Below are 27,076 nucleotides of genomic sequence, written 5' to 3'. Positions count from 1 at the left end.
GTCAAAAAGTATAAATATGGCCCTAAGGGACCTGTGGGCTCAGAATGAGCCCAGAGGTGCCCTCCCCTGCCCCCAGGGACACCCCCTGCCACCCTTGCCCAACCCAGGAGGACACCCAAGGATGGAGGGACCCACCCCAGGGACATTAAGGTAAGTTCAGGTAAGTAATTTAAAAAAAAAATATTTTGTGGCATAGGGGGGCCTGACTTGTGCCCCCCTACAAGCCACTATGCCCAGTGACCATGCCCAGGGGACAGAAGTCCCCTGGGCATGGCCATTGGGCAAGGGGGCATGACTCCTGTCTTTGCTAAGACAGGAGTCATTGCAATGGGGGTTGGGCGTCGTAAAAAAATGGCGCAAATCGGGTTGAGGCGATTTTTTTGCCTCAGCCTGACTTGCACCATTTGTGGACGCCCGTACGCCATTTTCCCCCTACGCCGGCGCTGCCTGGTGTACGTCGTTTTTTTTAACGCACACCAGACAGCGCGGGCGGCTAACGTCATTCAATAAATACGGCGCCCGCATGGCGCTTCAGAATGGCGTTAGCCGGCGCTAATTTTTTTGGCGCAAACCTGCGTTGGCGCAGTTTTGCGTCAAAAAGTATAAATATGGCCCGAAATCCTTATGGGCCGAGTCATGAGGTTGCCAGCGGAGCCTGTATATGCACTTGTGAACATTACAAATGATATGGTGTTGGACAACTGCAAAGGTCTGGCTGATGTGTCTCGCTCTTTTTCTCAGCATGTGGAAGCCACCACACTCCCACCGATCTATGACCCAGGGCACAATCTGAGAGCTGGAGACTGGGTTGTGGTCCAGAAATATGTGAGAAAAACGTGTTTGGAGCCTCGTTGGAAGGGATTGTATCAGGTAGTTCTGACAGCTACTACAGCTGTGAAGTGTGCTTGAATTTCGAACTGGATTCATGCAAGTCATACAGAGAAAGTGACATATCCACTGGATCATGATGAAGAAGAGTTGAAGAGAGTACCAACAACAGCGAAACAAGTCTCAGGGCCGGAAAGAGAACAAAGGGGACTGGATCTGAGCGCGTTGAGGATGGTTCAGTCACTCCTGTGAGAGACGAAGGAGAAGACCGCCAGGAGGGTGACAGAGAGCCTATGTCAATTGAGACAGCAGGAGAGCCCAGTCAGAGGAAGGCTTTCTCAGAAGCAGACAATCTTGAGAGACAAACAGAGTGATTGCTAAACCCAAAGTGGAAAGGAGTTGAGGTAGATCAAAGCCATTGTGATCTGACTCCTCCTGAAATGATTGCAAGTCCGTCAAGATAAAACACCGCAGAACAAGGAGAAGGTTCAAATTTGACTCTGAAGAGAACACTGACAAAAGGCCCACTGAAAGGAGATAAATGGTCAGAGTTGCAAGTAGAAAGAGGAAAGGAAGAGGTTGTTGAGGCAACAATCGAGGAACAGCTAGATACAACAAGGAGAGAAGATCTAAGTGAAGGAGAATTGAATGGTGATCAAAAGTTGAAAAGAAAGAGAATGGCAAGTCGAAGATACGCAGGTCCTGAATGGGCGTATGCAAGTACACGTGATTGGCAGCAAAAATGTTTGTCTTTTTGTTTTGATAGAGACATTCCTAGTCAGTATTTTGGCACTTGAAGGAAGCTGATGAACTGAGCTGTTGAAACAATCTGAGAGAAAACTTTTGAAAAAAAGACTGTTGAAGGTAACTGGAAGAGAATGATAACCTGATTTGACTTTTGAAACCTGATTTTGACAAGCTGTTAACCGATTTTGACAAGGGATCCTGGAAGTGAGACTAAAAGCTGTAAATAACTGCTGAAAGAAGAATTGTCTATTTTTTATCTTTGGTGCAGTTTTTAAAAATTTGTTTTGCCGATTATGTGTGGAATGCTGTTTGTGTGTTGATAGTGGGTATATCTGTACTAGAGTGAAGACAACCATTCTTCTGCTTTTGAGACAACTACTGCAGTAACGGTAATAGAGAAGTTTAGGTTAGATAAGAAATATTAGCATGGAAATACAAATGCGCAAGGATAACTTTCTTCTAATGTCTTCTATGGCTTGTTGAGTGAGTATGCTGAGACAATGGATGCGAGGAATTGTTATTTGTGTACAAAGATTCCTTCAATAAATTGAGGAAGGAGTTACAGATCATACCTTGCCATTAACATATGGAATAAGTTGCAGTCTGCTGCTAACAAGATTTTTTAACCAGGAGTACTTACAGTACTTTTATTCAAACTAGTATATGGTGTTTTCGTTTGTCCCTTTAATTAAGTATTGCAGTAGAGTAGCTAAGGATAATGACATAGTAATAGTTAGAGTTTTTTTTGGACCTACATTGACATTTGGCACAGCTTATGTGCACAGGAATAATCTGACATGCTTGCTTGCACCTCTAGAGAAAAGCTTTGTAGATCACACAGATGACAGAAGAAAGGCATTGAAGGAGAAGTTAGTATAAGGCTTGGAGAAAAGGACTTACAGGAATGATTATGCCTATAGTGCGATTAAAACACAAGGGAAATTAGCTTTGGATGCTCAACATATACAGGCCTAAATCACACACTGACACTTTATTTGTGGGAACGAGTGAATGTAAGCATGTGTTTTTGTTTCAGAGTAAATGGATGTTTATGTTGAATGGACAGGACCCGGCCATTCTCGGAATTTATTATATCTGTGGTCTTAATGCTTATTACCGTCTTCCAGTAGGGTGGTATGGGACATGTTATTTAGGGATAGTTTTTCCAAAGATTTATCAAATGGATGATTTGAAGAAGTTTCTGAAAGTAAGTGAATTACATCATATGAGACAGAGGAGGGAGTCCTCTTCTGGCATAGTGGGAGATATATTTGGAACAGTGATTCCTTCAGTGGTGGTCATTCTGAATTCGATAAAGATTCAAAAGTTGTCTACTATTGTGGATAACATGCTGACAAATCTTTCAGGGGCCATACTCTTGATAGTTACTGAGTTAGCTGCTGATAGAGCTATGACTCTTTAGAATCGTCTTGCTTTAGATATTCTTTTAGCGAAGGATGGTGCAGTCTGTAGGATGATTAAATCTAGGCATTTTTGTTTGTACATTCCTGATAATAGAAGAGAAATTAGAGGCTTAGGGCCAGATGTAGGTAGGTCCGTGTTTGCGACTCGGAAATTGCGAGTCTGTCCAACTTGCAATTTCTGAGTCGCAATCTTGGATGTAGAACGGTGTCTCAAACACCATCTGCGGCTCGCTATGGGGTCGCAAAGACCCACCTCATCAATATTAATGAGATGGGTCGCATTTTGCGACCCCATAGTGAGTCCCTGAACTCACAGGGATGGTGGCCTGCTGAAGTCAGCAGACCTCCATGTCTGTGACTTCTTTTTAAATAAAGTAGTTTTTTTTTTTCATTTTGCAACCCGTTTTCATTAAAGGAAAGCGAGTTGCAAAATGAAAAAAATACCGAAACCATTTGGTTTCGTTTTTTCAGAGCAGGCAGTGGTCGGTAAGGACCACTGCCTGCTCTGAAAAAATATTTTTGTCGACATTCACAAAGGGTCCCTTTTGCGAATGAGTTACCACCAGTGGGACCCTGGTGGTAACTGCGAGTTGCTTTGCGACCGCATTTGCGGTCACAAAGCAATTCTGAATTGCAATGCGAGTCGCAAATAGGAAGGGAACGACCCTTCCTATTTGCGAGTCGCATTCCCAAATTGCGAGTCAGTACAGACTCGCAATTTGGGAATGAGCATCGCGTTAGGCTGTTTGCATGGCGCAAACTGCGATTTTCGCAGTTTGCACCATGCAAACGGCTATCTACATCTGGCCCTTAATTACTAATCTGACTAATAAAAGTGCTGATTTGAAATAATTCAAAGAACCAGGTGTTTGGGAAAAGATTGCCAAAGGTTTTAGTTTAGTGGGAAATTGGCCCAGCAACATTTGGAATGGGGTACTATTGACAATCTTACAGGGGATATTAATTATTGTGGTTTGTCTAATTGGAATATGGGGGTTGTGTAAATTATGTAAAATAATTAAATTGAAAAGGACAAATAATAATCAGAGGAGGGAAGAAAAGAAAAGGGAAAATTTGTATAGGGAAAATTCAAAAAGGGAATAAAAGTATGAAGGGATTGAATTGACAGAATTTTAGCTGATGCAAAAGCTTGTGGGTGGTAGTTAGTGTGATGACACATTTAGTAATCAGAGGAGGGATTTCTAGCACAGGTGTATTAATAAAAATTATTAATGAGTGTTCATGTATTCTAAATAAGGGGTTTATGTAGAAAATATAATAATGTAGAAAAATAATGCACTCATTTGAAAATGTGATTACGATGAGTGGCCGCCAATGTTCACAAAGTGTACTTACTTGTAGTTTAATATTGTGAAATGTTGAATATATGTTTGACTAATGTAGTAATATGTTATATGAAGGGTTATGCGTTATGTTCTAGCTTTGTTAATTGTAGGCTTTAACTTAGCGAAGGTCTTGGCCTACTTGCCAGACCTAATGTGAAAGCTGTATTTCTTAGCGTTTGATAAATGGCTGTCCTAGAGAGTTAAACTGTGATTTTCCATTTTGCATTGTTTAAATGTGCTCACAATACAAGGTTCTCATGAGAACCGACTGCTAGAAGATGCTGTTCTTGCTAATGTAACATTTTGGGTTTAATGCATGTGAGACTGACTTTCTCAGGAGAAGAACAATGGAGATACTGACTGGAGTGGAAGCTGCAACAATATTGTTACCTGACAAGCCAGATGATGAGGGCATTGCAGGACAACCAATCAATGACATGTGAATAGAGTAATGGTAGAATTGATAGATTTGGAATTTTAGTTTTATTGGACAAAGTGTGAACATGCGATTAGTTGACCAATAGGGATTTGGGAAATAGTTTAGTGGGTTTTAATATAACAGAACTGCACTGAGAAGAACCCAGCATTCTGCATTTGTCTTAGCTCATTCTTGCCCATTTTGCATCTTGACAAGAGACATGCTTAACTTTAATGCTTAAAGACTTTGAGTTTTCTGAACTTTGATGTTGAATCCTAATGCCTTGCTGATCGACTGATGTCCTGAGGACAAAGACTGACTCTGCTTGCTGATCCCCATTGAGGATTGGTATAATGAATTAGACTGTTGATCATCATGCATATTTGCTTTTTCTTTCTAGGTACCAACTGCACTGTTTGATATAACCAGAGTTAGATGTTTTTCCAAATTGGTGTTACTAAATTGTTTTGCATGAAGCCCAACATGCTGATGCTAATCTGGTGTTAGTTAATCACTAATAAAATTGTGCTAATAGGGAATAATGTTTGATGAATTTCTCTGCTGAATTCAAATGTATGTAATCACTTTGTCGCAGTTGACTTTGTTATTAATTTGTACCGTAAATTTAGAATATGTTGTAGTTCAAGCTTTGATTAGATTACATTTCTTCCGCCTCTTTGGACAGCCAGTATTGTTTCTGTATGTGTTTCATTTGATTTTGAGATAACTCTACATGACCTTAGCATTGTTAATATAGGGAAATAGATAATCTAACTTTTATCAAAAGGTGTGGTTATTCATGACTGAAAGGTCTTTGTACATGACAATTACTGACTCTATTAATGATTACTGATATTGATTGTTGTTGGTTATTGATATCGTGTATTGGTTACTGATTATTGATTTGAATGTACTGGAGCTATGGTAAGAACATCTTAATTATGAGTCAAGAGGTTCATCGACCTATTCACGTCCCCTTGTAAATTTAAGTATTTTTAATCCCGTCGGATTTACTTTTTCAATCTGTAAGATTGTTTACAAAATTGTAATTTTTACATTAAAATCTAAGCGCAATAAACTATACTATAATTATCAAAACAAAATTAGATATTGGCAGAGGACAGCCAGGCATTGAGGACTTCTGATTTTTTAAGAAGACAGGCGAATTAAGGGCTCATGTAGTCCACCTCTGATCAATGTTTTTTTAGCTGTATTTTATGTTTGTATTTCATACAGTGATAAAGGATATTGGCCCTCATTAGGACTTTGGCGGTCTTTTCTAAAGACCGCTGAAGCCGCGGGCACCAACATACCGCCAGTGCTGGTGGGATGCTTGGCGCCCTATTATGCCTTTTCCGCTGGGCCAGTGGATGGAAACAGCGTTTCCACCAGCTGTCCCAGCGGAAAAGTCACAACAACATTCAAGCCCGCTCTTAATAGAGCCGGTGGCAACGTTGTTGTGCAGCGGGTGAAGCAGCACCTGTTGCGCATTTCACTGCCCGTAATTCTGGCAGTGAAATGCATGATGGGGCTGTGCCTGGGGCCCCTGCACTGCCCATGCCAAGTGCATGGGCAGTGCAGGGGCCTCCAGGGGCATCGCGAGTCCCCCTTACCACCAGCCTCTCCATGGCGGTGTGTACCGCCATACACAGGTTCGCGGGTTGGGGAATCATAATCCCCAGGGCAGCGCTGCTTGCAGCGGTGCCATGGCAGATTACGACTGCACAGCTACAGCCTGGCGGTATCCTGGCGGGACCGGTGGTATAACTGTGGCAAATGCACCACAGTCATAATATGCCTCCTAGACACCGCCAGCCTGTTGGCGGTACTACCGCCATAGTTCCGCCGTCCGCCGGGGTCATAATAACCCCCATAGTCTTAAACCAACTTGGGTAAAGAGGAAATTCCCTGGTCTAAGTTAATAGAAGTTTAAGTATTTGAAATCAGTTTCATCAATGAGCAAGTTAAGGTGTCAATTTCACAAACCCAAATTAAGAGTTCTGATGAGAGAAATAGAAATGAATAGGCATGAATCCTTAGCAATTAAGAAACAGAGATAAGCAAAAGCTGAAAAAGTATTCTCAGCCATTAATCAGCAAGTGTACCTATCCCCTAAGTGAGAGACAGGAAAGGCATGGATGTGGTCCCTCCTGAAAGAATGCCACTTTGCGGTAGGAACACATTCTATTATACATCTGCTAAGACATAATTGCAACAATTGATACATTTCTCGTACCAACCATCCAACCAATTCTCAGCACACTCTGGAAGCAGGTGAACTCCCTAGTTTCCCATGTCCTCACAAAAAAATATAGAATCACACCCTTGTAATGGTACATTGTAAACAACTTTTGGATAATACAGTTCCTCCCATGAGCTGCGTTTCCTGACAGCTCCTCTTCTCCCTGTGAGAACCTCACTATCAATTGTCTAATACCTAACAAATACATACTCTCTGGCTAACAGAAGGCTTCTGGAAAGCTACAGCATCTGCAATGGAAGAAAAAAAGATATTGTGTAAAACAACAATTTAATTGGAAACCTGCCTTTTAACAACAACATTGTTTAATATGGCATCAGTAGTTTGGCTAAAATCACTCTGTACATTATGTTACTTCATTTGTGTGCTTGCAACACCTAAGTATGATTTATTGACCACAAAAGTGCATTGATGATGGATGTGTTATTTAGCAAAAAAGTTTGCATTTTTCCAATTAAATGTGTTTAATGTGCTAAATTAGGAAAACCACTGTATCACCTGAGTATGCCTAAGTGTGCCAACATGCTCAAAACATTTTGGTTTTTATTTGAGCATCATAATACAGCATTATTTTGATTTGTAACTACTTAATTATTGTATTAGTATATTGATGTATAAACAGTAAGATACATAATGCAGTGTATAGTAGTCAATCCAACATTATGTTGCTAATCCTACAAACAAGACAACAACTCTCTCAATGCACAAGATATTTGTATTTCCTTGACAACTGCTGCAGTCTCACAGGTCTTCATAGATTAGTGACACCTTCTGTAGCCAAGTCATGTGGATATGCATCCGAAGCAAATTTAATAGGTAGCTGGATTAGACATCAGTAATTAGTAAACACTCTTTCTACACACACACCAACGCACATATTTCTGCCTGGAAAATCTTCCAGAATCCATGCTGCAAACTAATTTAAACACAATGATTAGTTTGCAAGTGCAAAGTCACAATTCATAACGCATAAATAAATAGTCCTGGCATGTATTGTTCAGTGGTTAAAAAAAATCAACTCTGCATTATTTTTATTATTTTATTACCAGTAAATTCAACTGTTTTATCAGATTGTTTTGTTCTTTCGTCTTGCAATGTTGTGCTTTCAGTCCTCATGTTTTTTTTATTATTTTATCACCAATGGATTCAATTGCTTTATCATATTGTGTTGTTATTCTGTTTGCAATGCTGGGCATTCATGCCTCCAGGGTGCACATATTTCTGCCAAGAATAGGAAGTCTTCTGTCAAAGTACAACGAGATGGAACTGCTGTGTTAAAGGTTACTTAATACTGCACATCCCATCTTTTACATGTCACTGAAGCTTTAATGAGGTAAGCAACAATTTTGACACTTCCTGTGAGTAATTTTATATGTGTACGTGTTTCTGTGTGTGTATCTTTTGAGTGTTTATATCTCTTGAGAGAGATAATGAAAAGGAAGAAAAATCATACAATGTTATATGCCAATTCATGAGGGGAAAATGACTTTCCAGTCATGCATGGAAAAACATTAGACTCTTTACCCTCAGCTGCATTATCTTGTTATTATTATTGTTGGCATTATTGTTGTTACTTTTGTCATTGTTACTTTTGTTCTTGTTATTATTATGATTAATAGCGAATTTTACAGTGAGGGTTAGCCCTGGCAGGTTATAGCCTGCTACACAGAAAGATATGTGTTAGATTATTCTGGTCAGATAAGTGGAATTAACTGAGATACCTCACACCTTAGGAGACGACTAAAAAATAATAACTACAGAAAATAAAAGGACAGTTTTGTATAGATTCAAGAATTACACAATTGAAATGTATAGGCCCTCTTCACAAAAGTACATTTGGTCATAAACTTACATTTACAGTGAAATGTACTTTTTGGACGCCTTGCCACTAATTCACAAAGGGATTCCTGGCATGTTTTAGCCACTTGATATAGGTGGAGATTTCTGCCATGAATGCAGAAATATTTGCAGTGATAAATATACTATAGGATGGGAAAATGGGCATTTCCAGGCAAAGCTGTCTTTGAATATTTGAGAAGACCCACCAACCTAGAAGTTTATTGAAATTCCCAAACTGAAATTTAAAACTATCCTCTAATGGAAGTTGTTGGAACTTTACTCCAGCAAAGGGCTGACCTGAGTCTCCTTCTAGGGTGCTAAAAAGAACTGATGATCCTAACATTTAGGCCCAGATTTAAGAGGGCCTAGTGCCATTCCAACTCCAAATTAGAGTCATTTTTATGATGCTAATGTGGCATTGGAAGGCCAAAAACTCTGTGCCATATTTACAAAGTGGGGCAATGCTAGCATTGCACAACTTTGTAACTCCTTGCTCTACAATATGTTTGTGCCAGGCATAATATATATGCAATGGGGGGTGTTTCAGCACTAGGGGACCGACAAAATGGTATAAAGAAATCTAAGCGATTTTGTTGCGTCATTTTTATCAACATTTATAATGCCCACTAGCAGTGTTAAAGGGAGGCTCCTATTGTGTTCAATGGGCCTCTGGGTGCTCTGCAGGATTAGAGTCAACATTTTTTATGTTAATCCTGCAAAGCACCAGACTATTGTAACAAATTATGTTTGCTAGTGCCCCTGACTAGCGCCATGGTGCAGTATTTTAAATACGGCACACACATGGTGGCCTTAGGAGGGCGCTAAGGGGCACAAGAAATGTGGTGCTGCACTAGGTGCAGCATCACTTTTCATAAATCTGCCCCTTGGTGTGGAAGAATGGATTTCTCGATGAGGAAAGATATTTTCCCTGCAGAGAAAAATAAGTGCATTTGTACCGGAGGGATCCATTCTTTGACTTTAGGTCAAAATTTAGACGTCAGGTCTAAGTTTACCTTTATGAATTGGGCACACAGTAAATTGCACCAACTTGTGGTGTTTCAGCATTAGAGGTATAGTAAAACAACTGCTCAGGTCTGATTTGTATTATGTAACTACATTTCAGAAGCTCAGGCGCCCAAATACTATAAGCCAATGGCAAAAATCCCACGCAGCCCTCCCTTTATGATATTCCTCCTGAGAGCGTAGGTTTCCAATGCAGATACTTTAATTCTCTCCTGAAAGTATAATAATTTGCTGATTTTGAAGATTGCAAACTTTTCAATGGGAGAGTCCTAGTCCACGTGCAATAGACTATAAAAGTGCAGGTGGGGCCTTAGGTAGAACATAGCATCTAAACTATAGTGAAATCATTTAGTTTGATACTGTGGCCACAAAACAGAACGGTCAGTTTGCGAAAAGACCAATGAAAGGCACTCAATATTGTATGTCAAATCAATACTGTGATTGCAAAAACAAATATTCAAATTATTTGGGTTTGTATCAGATGCTCTTCCCTAAATTATAAGCTATTTTGGAAACTATCATTCAATATGGTTATTATTAGAGACATAAAAGTGTTATTTTTAACATTGCCCATGCCCCTTCCTCCTCTTCTCAGTAACAGAATCCTAGATTTGGAAAAATTACTGCTTTCATAGCGATAGCAATGACCTTATTATCGTAAATTGAAGCTAAAGTATGCCTATTCCACATCGTGCTAACTTACTATAAGGTTGCTTTCTTATCCACATCTTACTTTTCATATTTGCAGAGTCTTTCACTGCAGGGCACACTCCTCTGAGATCTCTAATGTATTTCTTACACATGCTTCTTTTGCCTTATTGTTTGTTTCATGCTGTTTCATAAACCACTCCTATTACTGAAAAATCACAAGAAAACAAGTTTCCATCATTCCGATCACAGATGTCAAGAAAAGTAATAAAATCCTGAGTAGTTTTGAAAAAAGAAGTGATTTAAAGAAATATTTTTAACAATACGAAGATACATACATCAAAAATGTAATTATAGGGGGCAATTCAATGGCTGGAATATGAAGAGTATGAACAGCCTAGAGGTGTTGTCTACATTTTTTTAATGAATATAATTTATTGATAGTCAATCAAACCCATTCAATTTCTGCAAAATTAAAAACATACTTTACAGACAGTATAAATTTAATTGTGGTATTAGGGAAGGTGTCCAGTTAGAGAATAAATTAAGAGAAGGTAATCAAGAAAAAATGGAAGACACCAGAACTGGCATACCTTTTTTAAAGCCTGTAAAGAATGAAAGGCCAGATGTATGAAGCAATATTGTAATTACAAACCTTGCCATTAGCAAAATCACTGAATTTGTGACTGTTACATAGCTTTTTCAGACATCCATTTGGAGAACCAGTAAGTGCTTACTAAATTTCAAAATGGGTCTAGCTCTGCATACTGTATTGCAATTTGTGGTCAGTTTGTCCACTTCAAATTGTGAATTGAAGTGCTATGTGTCAATAGTTTGCAACTGCAATTTAATTCACAAACTATTGATATGTTACCATCTCTCCAAAGGAGGTGGTGACCCATTTACAGGGGGAAGGGTTCCCAGTGAATCCTCATGGTCTACTGTGTGGGATCAGCCATATGATGCAACTTTATGTGATCAAACAAAACAAAACAATTGCCTTTAGAGCCAGGCATCAGCGATAGAATCACTGTGCTACCTTGTATCCCTAGAACAGGGAGCGGTGCTCTATAAGATGGGTCAAACCCCTTCTTCACAGGAATTGTCTCATGGAACAAATCCCTAAATTGTGCAATCCAGTCTGTGGAAGTTGTTCAATCCCTCAATCCCTCAATCCCTCATTCCCAAAGTGGCATCAATTGCGGTGGAACTGTTGCAATTCTTCTAAGGCAGTGACACAGTCATTTATGTAAAAAAAGATGTGTCTGCCACCACTGCGCTAGGACCATCAAGATATGAGGCTTACATGGGACGTAGATAGGGAAGCCAAACATGACTACATATGGGGTACGGCCTCCCGAAGATCTTCTAGGCAAACTATTTAATGCTCTCTGGGCCCAGTATAGGTGATGGATTCAACTATGAGCTGAACCTAATACTCTAGTTATTAAGGATTCCTTTGAGTCTAATTTTCATCTTTACACTATCAAATTTCCCTCAGGGTGATATCGAGAATAATAATCCACTGCTACCCCTAACGTTCTCATGGAGTCCCTGAAAGCGTTAGAGGCAAAAGCAGGGCCGTGATCTGAACGGAATGTAGCAACTGCATATCTTCCAATGAAGACTTGCAGATATTTAATAGCAGTGTATGCGTCAGTCGAACATTGTGGCCACACCGAAAAGAATCTGGAGCAAATATCTGCAGCATGTAGAATATATTTTATGCACCAGCTGAATTTAAAGGACCACAATGGTCCAGTTACACACACTCCATAGGCTTATGGGACACTGAGAGGGGTGTCTGCGAAGGTGCTTGACGTGGACCCTTTATTTTATTGATAGATGTCACAACTAAGGACATATTGCTTGATCTGTTTGTAGAGACCACGCCGCCAGTAGCATTTTTGTAAAACTGAAATGGCAGCTGCCACCCCAGCATGGGCAGAAGCAACACCTTCATGAGCTGCTTTAGTTAGTGTTAGCCTACGATCTTGGTTGGGGATCACACAATTACCTGTCCCTTATATTTTTATATAAGGGATGTTTTGAGCACATAAATGTTGGTAATACTTGGGTGAGCATTCTTTTGGTATGGGCTTGCATTCAGCCAAAGCTGTTACAGCAGCCAAAATGTCATCATCCACCCTTGATTGAGAATAGCTTATTGCAGCAACAGTTGCTATAACAATTGCAGATTGTGCAGCTTCATCAGGCAATTAATTGCCTACAATGTGTGTTGATGGCCCAGTGTATGTATTACATGAGCCAGTGGCAGTTTGTCTTTGAGCTCTGCCACCTCCCCCAAGAGCAATTTAGGCTTTATTGTGTTCCTTGTAGAATCTCTGAATCAGTAAAGGTGCCAGTAGTGCTAATTTTCATTGAACGACTTGACACCGTAGTACTTCTTGATTTGTATGTTCCAGTGCCAAAATAAATGCTTTGAGCTCAGCAAGTTGCGCTGTGAAATCCCCAAGGGACAGTGTATGAGTTTGTTGAGGGTACAACTCACCATCCCTCATGATTACATAAATGACTGTACAAGCTGCAGAGTATTGGATTTCACACCTACAGCAGATTGAGCTGAACTATGAGTATAGTTTATGTATTTATAGCTTTCTAAAGGCATGACATTAGAGGGAATTGGGTACTGAAGCTCGTATTGGAGAAATTCTTGGGTCTGTAGTTTTGGGTCGAAAACCCTGAGCCAAAAGTCTCTCCTTAATTACAGTCATCTGAACTGCAGTCAGTATTTTCTAAGTGGATGTGAAACACATTTTTGCACTTGACTTTAAGTGTGATTTGTATGCAGTTGGTACTGTGTCACCTTCATTGAGCATGACATACGTGAACCCCTTGGCACCTGGACTTATCAGGGTGACAAAATTTGTTTTGTTTTCAGGTGGATGTAAGTGTTCTGCTTCAAACATGTCTGTATTTACTTCACAACCTGTGTATGTTGTGGAGTCCAATATTCGCCTGAGAAGTCTGAATGTATTAGATCATACGGTGGTTTTATGCATTGTGCATTATCTCGTATGTATGTTCTGCCAAAGTTAAAGAATCCTAACAAGAATTGTAATTTTTTAATGGTATTTGGTGGTTATAATTGTGAACACTTCTCTAGGAAGTGTGGTGCCAGGCTGTTCCCCTCATTTGGAAGCTCATATCTCAAAAACAGGACACTGAGGAATGCAATTTTTCGTTATCTTAAAGTCAAATTTATAGCCTTGCCCAGCAAATCCGAATACAATGTGATCTACCTTGGCCAAATGTGTATTGAGGTTCTCATCCATTAGATAAATGTCATCTGTATAGAACAGTGCCTCAAGATCAATATCATGCACTATTGATGTTAAATGGGCTGAGGACAATCCTGGACTGTTCTTATACCCTTGGGTTAGTCGACAAAATTGCCATTGAGAGACGAACATGGTAAAAGCGGTTAGATCACTGATTTCTATATGGTATGTTTTAGCTGAAACAAACATTTGTAATATTCAAGGTTGTTTTGTATTTTTTTATGAACAATGTTATTCATTAGGGCTATGCAATGCAAGTTTTGTATTGCAAATGTCCATTTGTGGCTGTTTAAATGCATGCAATCTAAGATTATTCCATATGAATGATTCCGTTTAGCTATGGGAAACAAAGGGTTATTCATTGGGGAGACACATGGTTCTTTCACTCCCTGATATTCAAGTTGCAAGATAATTTCTTTCACAGGGAGTTTTGCATCATGTTTTTTCAGGGTATTGTGGTTGTATTTGTGGGCTGGACCATATAGGTATAACATGTAGTGGGAGTGCCTATCACAGCATACGTGGTTGCAATAAAGCACTGGAGCCTCTGCCAGAGCACAATCTGCAGCATAGGCTTATTTTACTGTATCTAGAACAAGCAAGGGAGTATTCTAACAAACTCTGGGTGCCAATCCTGGTCTGCCTGGAGAGCATCATAACTGAGCATGAATCTTTCTCAGAAAATTACTTTAATTGTGGGCATTATGTCCCTCTCAATTTGAATATTTTGTTTGTAAACACAGTCTGGAGGTACAACCTCCTGTCTGGGGTTTCGACTTAATGTAGTTGTTAGTTACTTTCACGTCCAGAAACTCTTGAAGATTCTGGAAAACTATTGTGACCTTTGATGCACTGTCTAATACAGTCATTGCCCATGTCCACTTCTTCAATAATGTCCTGAATATATGTGGCACCTCTAACTAAAATCCCTGCAACCTTTTTTTTTTTAATTATGGTTTTTGTTTCATTTACTCTTCTTTTCCAGGTTTTGACCACCTTACTCTCTTGGTCCATTTGTTCAATGAATCCTGAAAGGAACAAAAAGGGCGTGTATTAGTATACTGATACCTGTCAGGTTCTTTCAAATTTTCACGATTTCTCAAGTTGTAGCATTTCTCTGAGGTCTCCAAATGCAGAGATTCTCCTTGTTGTTTTATTTTATCATTATTAGATTTTTGTTTGCCCCGGTGTTTTTTAGAAGACTTCAGCACTTGCTTGGTATTATCCTCTTCAAAGCTACCTTTACGCTATGGCTTATTTGGTCTGGCCCCCAAGTTTTCCTCATACTATACTAGTATAAGTCTTGGAAATTATTTTGGGTAGCTCGTGTTACTGGTCTAGTTGAGGAATTTGCGCAAGCTGTTGGCTTACTGCCATCACTGCTGCTTCTCCTTTATTATTTCCTAAAATTACTGAGGATACAGTGGCAAAATTCCCCATAACTCATCAGCAAATCGAGGACAGTGGCAGCCCCATGCTCACTTTGAATTTGTTTCAACACCTCCAAAAGAACCAAAGGAGATAGTGCATCATGTGTTATGGTATTTACTGCAGCAAAATCTGTCCCCCAAGGGGCACAGTCAGCAACAGAGGGTACATCCCAAATGGCAGGCATATTGAGAGAATGATATGTTTATCATGGGGTCCCGTACTGAAAAACACTGCTTCCAGCTGATCTGTTTTTTGTGCAATCCAGAATGGAATTTCTTCATGTCTGGTGGGAATTTTACCCATAATTGAATTAACAGTTACTGGGTTTAATCATTTCAAGCTAGCCTGGCTGATGAAGGATAATACACTGAAACCGGTCCAAGGATGTTTGAATCCTGTCCAGGGAAGACCTTGCTTGGCAGTTTGGGCTGGACTGCTCCGATTGCGAGTAGGGTCAAGACTGATTTGCATATAGCTGGGTCTCAACTGGGGTGACGTGGCAATCAAAATTATAATAGATAAAACCCAGATATGTGACTGGGGGTGAGTATTTGAAAAGTTTCAGCTTTCAGTCCATCATTTTATTTTGTGATGTTGCTTTGTGCGCCCTAAGTAGCTAGGGTATACCGAGACGTGGGCCCCTTGCTTGCTGCTCTGCTGGATTCAAGCTAACCAGACTGATGAAGAGTGATATCCTGAAACTAGTCCTATGATGCTTGAATCCTGTCCAAGGAAGACCTGGCTCAGCAGTTTGGGCCAGACTACTCCCATTGGGAGCAGGATCAAGACCGATTTGCTCATAGCTGGGTCCCAACGGGGGTGACGCGGCAAGCAAAATAACGATGGCTTAAACCCAGATCTGTGACTGGGAGTGAGTGTTTGAAAAGTTTCAACACTCTGTCCATCATTTTATTTTGTGATATTACCTTGTGCACCCTAAATGGCTAGGGTATGCCCAGACTTGGGCCCCTTGCATGCTGTGCTGCTGGATTCAAGCTAGCCTGACTGATGAAGGGTGAAACCCTGAAACTGGTCCCACCGACGCCACCACCACATCTCCGGACACCTGAAGAAACTCCACTGGCTCCCAGTCAACAAGAGGATCACCTTCAGACTCCTCACCCACGCACACAAAGCCCTGCACAACCTCGGACCAAAACTCATCAACCACTGCATCTCCTTCTACACTCCTCCTCGCACCCTACGCTCAACTGGACAAGCCCTGGCAGCCGTACCTCGCATTCGCAAAGCCAGCGCCGGAGGCAGGTCTTTCTCTTACCTAGCAGCAAAGACCTGGAACTCTCTCCCCAGTCACCTTCGTGCCATACAAGACCACCTCCCCTTCAGAAGGCAGCTCAAGACCTGGCTCTTCGAGCACTGACCCCCCCCCCAGCGCCTTGAGACCCTTACGGGTGAGTAGCGCGCTTTATAAATGCGACTGATTGATTTATTGATTGAATCCTGTCTAGGGAAGACCTGGCTTGGCAGTTCGAGCTGGACTGCTTCCATTGGGAGCCGGGTCAAGACTGATTTGCATATAGCTGGGTCCCAACTTGGGTGATGTGGCAAGCAAAATACCGATGGATTAAACCCAGACCCGTCTTGGCATGGCGCTAGCCAGTGGTATACTTTTTAACACAAAACTGCATTGGCGCAGTTTTGCGTGAAAAAGTATAAATCATGGCCCAAATGGGGTATCCTTTAAAGGTTCAAGCTTGAACAACCTACAGACTAATATAGGTAGTACCTATTTAGCGGAGGATGATTTCTCCTAACAACAGGGATATCTCCGTATGGAAGGTGAGATAAGTACCTGACCTTGATACATATTTGCACCATGTTATGCTGTTCCTACTTTGATAACAGGACTGGATGTTGATAACTGCAGCACCACAGAGCGTGGGAAGCTGAGTGCAAACCATACTACTTGGCAGCTGTTCGTCTAACTCCTGGCTAGTTTACAGTGCCTTACCAAACTGCCAAATCTGTTGGGATAAAAGATGATGGTCATGAGAACAGTTATACTTATGTTAAGAAGCAATCAATTATGGGATAAAGTTACTTAACGGCATGAGTTATAGTTTCTCCAGAAATGTATAAGTATTAGCATATCTATAACTGCTGAGCTTCTACTGTTTTGTATGGGTTACAGGCATCCTAAGGTAACTATAACTCATGCCTCTGCCATGCAGAGTTTTTTCTTCAATAGTTTGATTGCTAATGTTTCATTTATATTTTTAATGATGTTGTACAAGTTGTCATGAGTGCTGTAGTATCTCGGGTAATTAGCAGTGCATGGCAAGGGCACGACTTATAGTTACATTAGGGCGCAAGTTATGGTTACTTGAAATAACTATAACTGCTGAATTTCTTTGATTTTGTGTGAGTAAAGTCAAAACCTAACTACCACGTCCCTGTAACCTTTGTTTTTTTCAGTGAATGTCTATGGCTTTTTAAATGTAAACTTATTTTAAATACTATGGGGGTTATTACAACTTTGGAGGAGGTGTTAATCCGTCCCAAAAGTGACAGTAAAGTGACAGATATACCACCAGCCGTATTACAAGTCCATTATATCCTATGGAACTCGTAATACAGCTGGTGGTATATTTGTCACATTTGGGACGGATTAACACCTCCTCCAAAGTTGTAATAGCCCCCTATATGTTAGTCCAACCACCACTGTGCATGGCCTTTCTCTGTGCTTGTTGGGGGTTAGCTGCAGGCCAGGCCCTGTGGCCAACCCCCTATAACCCTCCACCATGCATGACCTTCAACCTTATGTAGCGGGGGTTGACCACAGGGCCTGGTCTGCAGGCAGTCCCTGCAGCCAACCTCCTATATCTACCCAGAGAGTTTTTTTAGGCTTTCCTAAATTATATACTTAGAATGAGATATTTTAGCACAAATTGTGAAGGAAAAATGTATTTGTCAAGTAAAAATAATGCAATTTTATTTCAGTATATATCCTAAATATTTTAATTTGAAAAGTAATTAAAACAGGAATGTAACTACTAACAAACCTAGACTGGAACCCTCAACGTTCAGGGTGAAGGCCTAAAACTTTAATCTCTAGGCCACAGGTGGCTCTGTATAGTTTCCAGACAGACATATGATGTTCAATTCAAAGATTTTCATGCCATAAAGTTGTAAATGCTCCATCACGAGGAATGTTGAACAGTGAAAACACTAGTAAAACACTGCAGGAGATACCAGGATTTGAACCTTTAATCTACTGAGTGACAGTCCAAGAGCGTTACCATTAGGCCAGAAATGATTCTTGAACCTTAACTATCACATTCAAATTAAACATCTTGCTAGTATGGCTCTTTGAAGTCTTTGTATGGAGAGACCCTTTCTATAACAATAGGACCAAGTGGGGGGTGTTTGAATGCCTCAGTGGTCCTGATCAGCTTCCCACGTCCTGCAGGTGCTAGCATTGCCCCCCCAAACAGGGAGCTGCTTTAAATAGCAGTGCCATGCTTGCAGGAGCAATGTTTTCACCTGTTTCCCTGCACGCATATTTGCATGCAGAGAAACAGATGAAAACTCAGATTTCTGTAACCGGGAGCTGTTTGACAGTTCCTGTTTACAGAAAGTGGAGTTATGTTTGCTTTTGCTTGGGCTAAAGCAAACAGCTACCTCTTGAGGGTAGGCCCCTCAGGAGGCAACAGTAGCTGGCAGTGGCGGGTGGCGGTCCCCAGGGCCATCAATGGCTCCACAAAGGGGGCCTCATGGCCCCCTTCCATTTTCAGAATTTAACCTTAGAGAGGTGGTTGTCCCCAGGGTCCACATGGACTCCCTATATATTTTATTATTGCCCCAGGGAGGTGGTCATCCCTGGGGCTGCAGGGGTGCCAGGTGGCCCAACCAGCATCACTTTAACAAATGTGTTCCAGTGAGGTGGCAGTCTTTGGCACATAGGCAGAGCCAGCGGGCCCGTCCACATAAATCATTTCTAGTGACCTGGGGAGGTGGCAGTCCCTGGGGTGTGGGCGGGAGCAGTCCACCCACTTGCATTAATTATTTGTTGTGCCTCAGTGAGGTTATGGTCCCCAGGGCAGCGAGGGAGCGTTGGACCCCCCTGCATCACTTTAACTACTTTGCCCTAGGGAGGTTGTGGGCCCTGTGGCCCATTCCCATCATAGATAATAAATATTGTCCCTGGGAGGTAGTAGTCCAATAAGGCTTGCATAGGCCCTTGGAGGGGGGCCCTGTGTGCCCCCCTCCTATTTTTCTATAATGCCCCCAGGATCTGGCCCACCCTGAGACAATATTACAAGTCAGCACAGGTAAACGTGCTTGTGTTTTTTTTTTTTTTTTAAAGCTCCAAATCTCATGAATAGTGGTGATTTCTGCTGCATTTTTTTAAAGGCTTTTTAGCCCCGGATGGAGGTGTCCCTGGGAGACCCCTGCACCAAGGCTAGGGGAGTAGGGTAAACGTACAGTTTTCTTATGTTTATTTTTTAGACTCAGCTGAAGCCGAGTCTCAACATGGCTGCCATCATTTCCTGGTTAAAGTTTCTCTTAAACTACTGAACAGATTGACACCAAATAAGATAAAGGCTTATCTACGGACCAAGAGCTACCTTTCTGCAAACCTTGATGTAATTTCATCCTGCGGTTTGGGCTGCAGAAGGTTTTTAATGATTCTATGGAAATTACCAAGGGAAATACACTTTTTGGAGCCCCCCCATTTTCTTGGCCCCCGCTTGACAGATCATCCCAAAACTTTCCAAGCAAGACCCCAAAGAGCACTTTCTTGGGAAATTGTGTGAAGAATCATCAAGTGGTGCTAAATATATAGGAAAGTCCAAAAAACTTTTTTATATATATATATCACGCCGTACGGTAACTATACCTTGCACTGCTAATTACCCTAGGTATTACAGCACTCATGACAACGTCTATAACATTATTAAAAATAAAAAGGAAACATTGGCAATCAAAGTACTAAAGAGAAACTGTGCATTGCTTGGGTTCAAGTTATATTTACTTTAGAGTGCAAGTTACATTTAATTGAAAGAACTCTAACTATAAATGCTGAATTTCTGTGGTTTTGTAGGAGTAAATTCAGAACCTAACTAGAACGTCTCTGTACCCTATAATTATATATATATATATATGTATATATATATATATATATATATATATATATATATGTTAATTCTCGTACAATCTTTAAACACGACTACAGCCTGAACCGCTGGACAGTATTACAGTGAATTTGGTAGAAACCCAAATTTCAGTATGCAGATTGTGGTTTTGGTTATTTGGTGTAAATCCGTTCAGTAGTTTATGTGAAATTAAAGGGAAATTTGCAAATGCCCACAACAGGAGTGCTGTGATTAGCTGGCTGTAACCTTAGTAGAAAGTTGCAGCCGCCATTTTAGGGAATGGGACACAGCACCGGGGTCAAAACCTGAAGTGAAAAGTGGTATAAGGGGTGAGGGTGGGGTTACCATGACCCCAGGGTTGTCATATTGGGATGTTTGAGAGTGAAATTCTGACCCTACAACATTTATTTTAACACTGCCTGATATTCATGAATATGTTGCAACATTCAGGGTGGCTCCCCGTGTAACGTCACAACAAATTTGCGAATATAGGCAACAACAAAAACATCATTGATAGAGTTGTTCATACACTAATTCAATCAATCATAGATGCACACAGTAATTCATGCACCCCCTCACAGACCCACTCAGACACTGATGTACTCATTCTCAGACATAGTCACATCCTCAAATACCCACTCACTGACCCACTCATACCCTCACACACCCACTCGCAGACCCACGCAGACCATCAAACATCCACTCAGAGACCCACTCAGACCATCTTGCAGCCATTCACAGACGCACTCAGACACTGAGTTATCCACTCATAGACCTACTCAGATCCTCATGTAACCACTCTTAGACCCCTTAGACCCTCATGCACCCACTCACAGTCCCACTCAGACTGTCACACACCTACTCACAGACTCACTCAGACCCTCATGCACCCACTCAGAGACCCACTCAGACTGTCAGGCAACCATTCAGAGACCCAGTCAGACACTGATACACTAACTCACAGATTCACTCAGACCCTCACACACCCACTCACAGACCCACTCGGACAGCCAGACACTTACTTACAGACCCACTCAGACCCTTATGAACACACTGACAGAACCACTGAGATCCTCATGCACCTACTCACAGACCCATTCAGACCCTAATGCACCTACTCAGAGACCCACTCAGACCTTGATGCACCCACTAACTGACCAACTCAGACTCTCATGCATCCACTTATAGACCCACTTAGGCCCTCATACACCTGTTCACAGACCCACTCAGACCCTCATGCACCTACTCAGAGAGCCAATCAGTGTCTCCTGCACCCACTCACAGAGCAACTCAGACCCTCACGCACTTACTCCCAGACCAACTCAGACTCTCATGCACCCACTTATAGGTTCACTCAGATTCTTATGTACCCTCTCTCATGCTAAGTTAGACAGTCACACACCCACTCATAGACCCATTCACACACCCATGCAATCACTCACAGACCGACTCAGAGCCTCATGCATCCACTAAGACCACCATGCACCCACTTAAAATTCCACTCAGGCACTAATGCACCTTCTCATAGACCTACTCAGATCCACATGCACCCACTCGTACACCCAGTTTGACCTTCATTCACCCACTCATAGACACACTCAGACCATCACATACCCACTCACAAAGTCTCTCAGACCTTTATGCACTATATACCTATTCACAGACCCATTCGTACACTTGCACAGACTTACAGGCCCACTCATACCCTCATGCAGCAACTCACAGACAAAATCAGACCCTCACACACACACTCACAGACCCACTGATGCTCCTACTCATAGACCCTCTCAGACAGTGATGCAGGGACTCAGAGAGTCATGCACCAACTCTCAGACCCACTTAGAGAGCAATACATCTACACACACACCCACTCAGACTATTATGCACCGACTCACAAACCCACTCAGACACTGACACACCCACTCACATACCCACCCAGACTGAGAGCCATCTACTCACATGCCCAGTCAGACTCTCATAGACCCATTCAGAGATCCATTTGGAAATATTTACTCATACTCAGTGAAAGAGGTTGTGAGAGAGTTTGTACCAGTGAAAGTCTAAGTCAAACTCGGATACATGCAGTCACAGACAGACTCATATATGTGTTTGTGGAGTTGTTTATAAAGTAATCTTTAGTGTCTGATATTAAACATTGCATATATATATATATAGAGAGAGAGAGAGAGAGAGAGAGTTATTGATTTTAAATGGGCTGCTGTCTATTGAAAGCCTGTTTTTGTTTTGCGTTTTCATGGCATAGTTGCAAATATCTCTTTGTCACCTCAAATATTTTTTTAAATCATTAAAAACATTACACAGAAAATGCAGAGGTTTGGGCAGTAGGGTGGCCCTGAAAAGAGCCTTCATGTTCATTTTAAGTTTTAAGTATTTGACGGCCACATGTAAGACCAGATGCAAAGTATCAGGTTGGAAAGAAAAACTCTGATACCTTCATTTGAGAAGTGAACACTGTCACTTCTAAATATACCGTCCATGTCAAAGCGCAGATTGTTGTTGTAGATACAGCCCATGTTATGGTCTCTGAGGAATGCAGAAACAGTTTTATTCATATGTTTCCTGGCTTTGTCAATCTGTGGACAGAATTGATTAGACCACTTCCATTTCTGCCTTTGCCATATGTTGGATCACACCAAGACAGTGTGCGGGAAAAATGTTATAAATTGTGCGATTGTACCCTTCTTTGGGATTTCCAGGCCTACCCCAGTCAGTGTGCCCAGGTCATTACCACCACATTGCACAATCATGAAGTCAGGGGCTTAGCAATCTGTAATGCTTTCAAGCAAAGGCAGCAATTGATGCCACTTTTTAACCCTGTCTGGCCAATGGAATTAATGTCAACATTAGCCAAACCCAAGTCCCTGTCAATAAGACTCTTTCTAGCAACATCTTGAGAACAATATACATAGCTGTGGCCCACAATCCATGTTCTAAGCATTTTGAAATGAAGCAGGAGTAGAACACAAGTAAAGGCTGTAGCTGAATGATGCAGTTTTCAAAATAGGTTTAAATGGATATGTGCTACTGGTTTAAAAACATTCCTTTGATTGGCTACTCTGAATTTGCAGGTGACTGAAATTAGTTAGTGTCTTGAAAGGATTAGTAAATACTTCTTTGATTGTCTGTGGTAAAAATAAAATTTGTATTGCAGAGTTTGATATGGTGTTGATTTTGTACAGTAAACCACACCTGCTGCATTTCACTTTGTAACTAGTGTGCCCCTTCTGGAATGTGCTGTGAACTTGCAACCTACTGGTTCTAGTGGGTTGCTATAGGGACTGTGCCAAGAGGGTATTGGGGGAAGGGTGTCAAAGGAAGAGTTATGTCTTTCTGAAAATTAAAACAGTTTGTACTCATTATTGTGTGATAAGGATTCACTTTCCTAGAGAGGGATTGCTAATAAAGTGTACTATACTCTTCAAATGATAAAACTAAGATGCAAAATAAGTTTTTGGACATCCATTTCTTTTTGCGATTTTGTCACAATGATTGCAGTTAACCTATGGTGTTGCACTACCAGCTTCACATGGTGTATTCAACCTGTTTGTCAAGTATTAAATGCATGTTTTAATACATAATATTGATCTCTGAGATCTGCTGTGGGTATGTGTTAATGTATGATGCTTTGTGCAAAAACATGAGATGTGTGCTTTCAGATGAATAAGTTATTCATGCACTTGCAGGACCCTATGTGAAGTACTATGTAGCGTATGCCACCTATAAAGTGAGTGAGATACATGTTCATAAAAAAAGATAGAGCCCTTATCAGAGGTAGTCAGACAGCTAAGGAAAAATTAATACATTCCGACATGAACTCAGAAACTAGTTATATATGTAGCACTATCAAAGGCTATTGCAGCCACAATGGCATATCCTTGTATTACCTAACACAGGCAGATGTACTAGAATATCCCATGACACTACTAAAGGTGAACATGTATAATTTAATGACATATATTGACCAGTGTGGACAGAATTTAGTCATGTATGCAGACAAATACTGCTTTATTCATGAGTGAGGCCTTCTTGGGCAGAGCCTGTGTGTGCTCTGTCACTTACCACTCCAGTTTTCCTGTAGAACACCTTTGTCAAGTCTTAAAGCCATGTTCTATTTGAAATAGTTGAACTTGGTGATATGCTGTATGTATTCCATCAAGCATTATGCATTGTGCTTAAGTGATTAGGATATGTACTGTTCAGTTTTAGAAACTTACTCATGCACTTTCAGACCTCTAAGTCAAGCACTACATAGACTATACCATTATTAAGGGACTGACATTCATATTTCCTAACCATGGATCCTGTCTCTCAGCCAGTGACAGAGCCCCAGGGAGACTCAAACATTCACTCACATATTCAGAAAGTACCTATATATGCAGCACTATCAATGGCAATTGCGGACACACTCACATACACCTGTGTTCCCTAACAGAGGCACTGGGGTATTTGTTCAGCCACTTACATACACATTTATAAAGTTATACAGGTACTAAAACAAGCACTAACATACCGACAGATGAACTAAAACATCCCCTAGCACTACTACAGATGGACACCTAGATTCCCTTAAATATATTGGCAATTAGTGACAGAATCTACTCAAGTATGCAAGAAAATACTGGTTTAATCATAGGTGAGGACTAGTAGTGCACAGTTTTTCTGTACCCTGCCAGTGGAGAATGACATTTGGCTGTAAAATCCCTTGTTGAACTCTCACAACTCTCTCTTTTAGTGCAAATATCTCACCTGTGAAATATATACTATAGGTATGATAGAAAGCATGGTGCAGTGTGCTTCAGTGATTAAGAAACACACTTTTCAGTCTTACAAACTTACTCATCCACTTCCAGACTTCTAAGCAAGCGCTTCAAAGAGTGTAGCACTAACCAAGGAACTGACATTAATATTTGCACAGTATGGATCCTGTGTCTCAGCACTGACAGAGAGACAGAGGTGGTCATTACAAACCTGGCGGACGGTGATAAAGCGGCGGTAAGACCGCCAACAGGCCGGCGGCAAAAATCTGCGATTACGACCGTGGTGGAAACCGCCAACAAAGACAGCCACTTTCACACTCTGACCGCCACAGCGGTACAAACAAATGCACGGCGGCGTACATCGTCATTGGCTCCTGGGACCCATAGGGTCCAATGTTAACCAATGCAGCATTGCGCCGCGGTCTCCGACCGCCTACCGCGACGGTGTACAACGCCAGTGCAGTTACCTCACATCCCATTGTCCCACTTTAGAGGTCAGGCAGCCGCCATTTCAGGGGCCCACATGGCCTAATTTCCAACTGCGTCACACATACCTAGGCCTAGTCTCAACACACATACAGGCCACCTATTGTGTATCATTGGTGTTATGGGTAAACTGTGGGTACATACCTCTGAGTTGTTTGACTCTGTGGTCGCTGTTGTCCTTCATAGGCACCGTCCGCTGGGACATGTGAGGAGATGGCAGAATCCTCCGGTGTACCGACCGCTGGTGGACCTGTCGACAATGGAGGAAAGACATTTGATAATCACCTACAGGTTTGACTGTGCCACAATCGGAGGAACTGTGTACCCAGTTGGAGCCAGACCTGATGTCAGCAATCCGCCATCCCACAGGAATCCCCCCTCAAGTGCAGGTGCTATCAGTGCTCCATTTCCTTGCAAGTGGGTCTTTTCAAACAACTGTGGCCATGGCATCAGGGATGTCCCAGCCTATGTTTTCTAACGTATTGTCCAGAGTGTTGTCTGCCCTGCTGAAACACATGCGGAGCTACATCGTTTTCCCTCAGGTGGAGGATTTGCCTACAGTGAAAGGTGACTTCTATGCGCTTGGACATATCCCCAACATCATAGGTGCCATTGATGGGACTGATGTGGCTTTGGTCCCCCCCAACAGGAGTGAACAGGTGTACAGAAACCGGAAGAGTTATCATTCCATGAATGTACAGATGGTATATTTGGCAGACCAGTACATCTCCCATGTGAATGCCATGTTCCCTGGCTCAGTGCATGACGCCTACATCCTGCGGAATGGCAGCATCCCTTATGTGATGGGTCAACTCCAGAGGCACCGTGTGTGGCTATTAGGTGAGCCCCTGGAAGAAAGACAGTGGAATGGTTGTCTGGGGTTATCCCTACAGGTTAGTGTGGGTCTAACAGTTGTCCCTCGCCATTTGCAGGTGACTCTGGGTACCCCAACCTGCCATGGCTACTGACCCCAGTGAGGAATCCCAGGACCAGGGCAGAGGAACGCTACAATGAGGCCCATGGGCGAACTAGGAGGGTGATCGAGCGGACGTTCGGCCTCCTAAAGGCCTGGTTCAGGTGCCTGCATATGACAGGTTGATCCCTATTCTACTCACCAAAGAAGGTGTGCCAGATCATCGTGGCCTGCTGTATGGTTCACAACTTGGCTTTGCGACGACAGGTGCCCTTTCTGCAGGAGGATGGTCCAGATGGCGGTGTTGTGGCAGCTGTGGAGCCTGTGGACAGTGATGAGGATGAAGCAGAGGAAGAAGACATGCAGAACAGGGACTCAGTGATCCAGCAATATTTCCAGTGAAACACAGGTGAGAATACATTCCTGCCTACTACATGTACTTTTCAACTACTACCTCTCTACTGTCTGTTGTTTTCACCCAGTGTATGGTCACTGAGTTGTCACTTTCCCTTATGG

Source organism: Pleurodeles waltl, chromosome 2_2, assembly GCF_031143425.1.
Source record: "Pleurodeles waltl isolate 20211129_DDA chromosome 2_2, aPleWal1.hap1.20221129, whole genome shotgun sequence".
Classification (NCBI taxonomy): Eukaryota; Metazoa; Chordata; class Amphibia; order Caudata; family Salamandridae; genus Pleurodeles; species Pleurodeles waltl.
Note: the sequence above shows the minus strand (reverse complement) of the source record.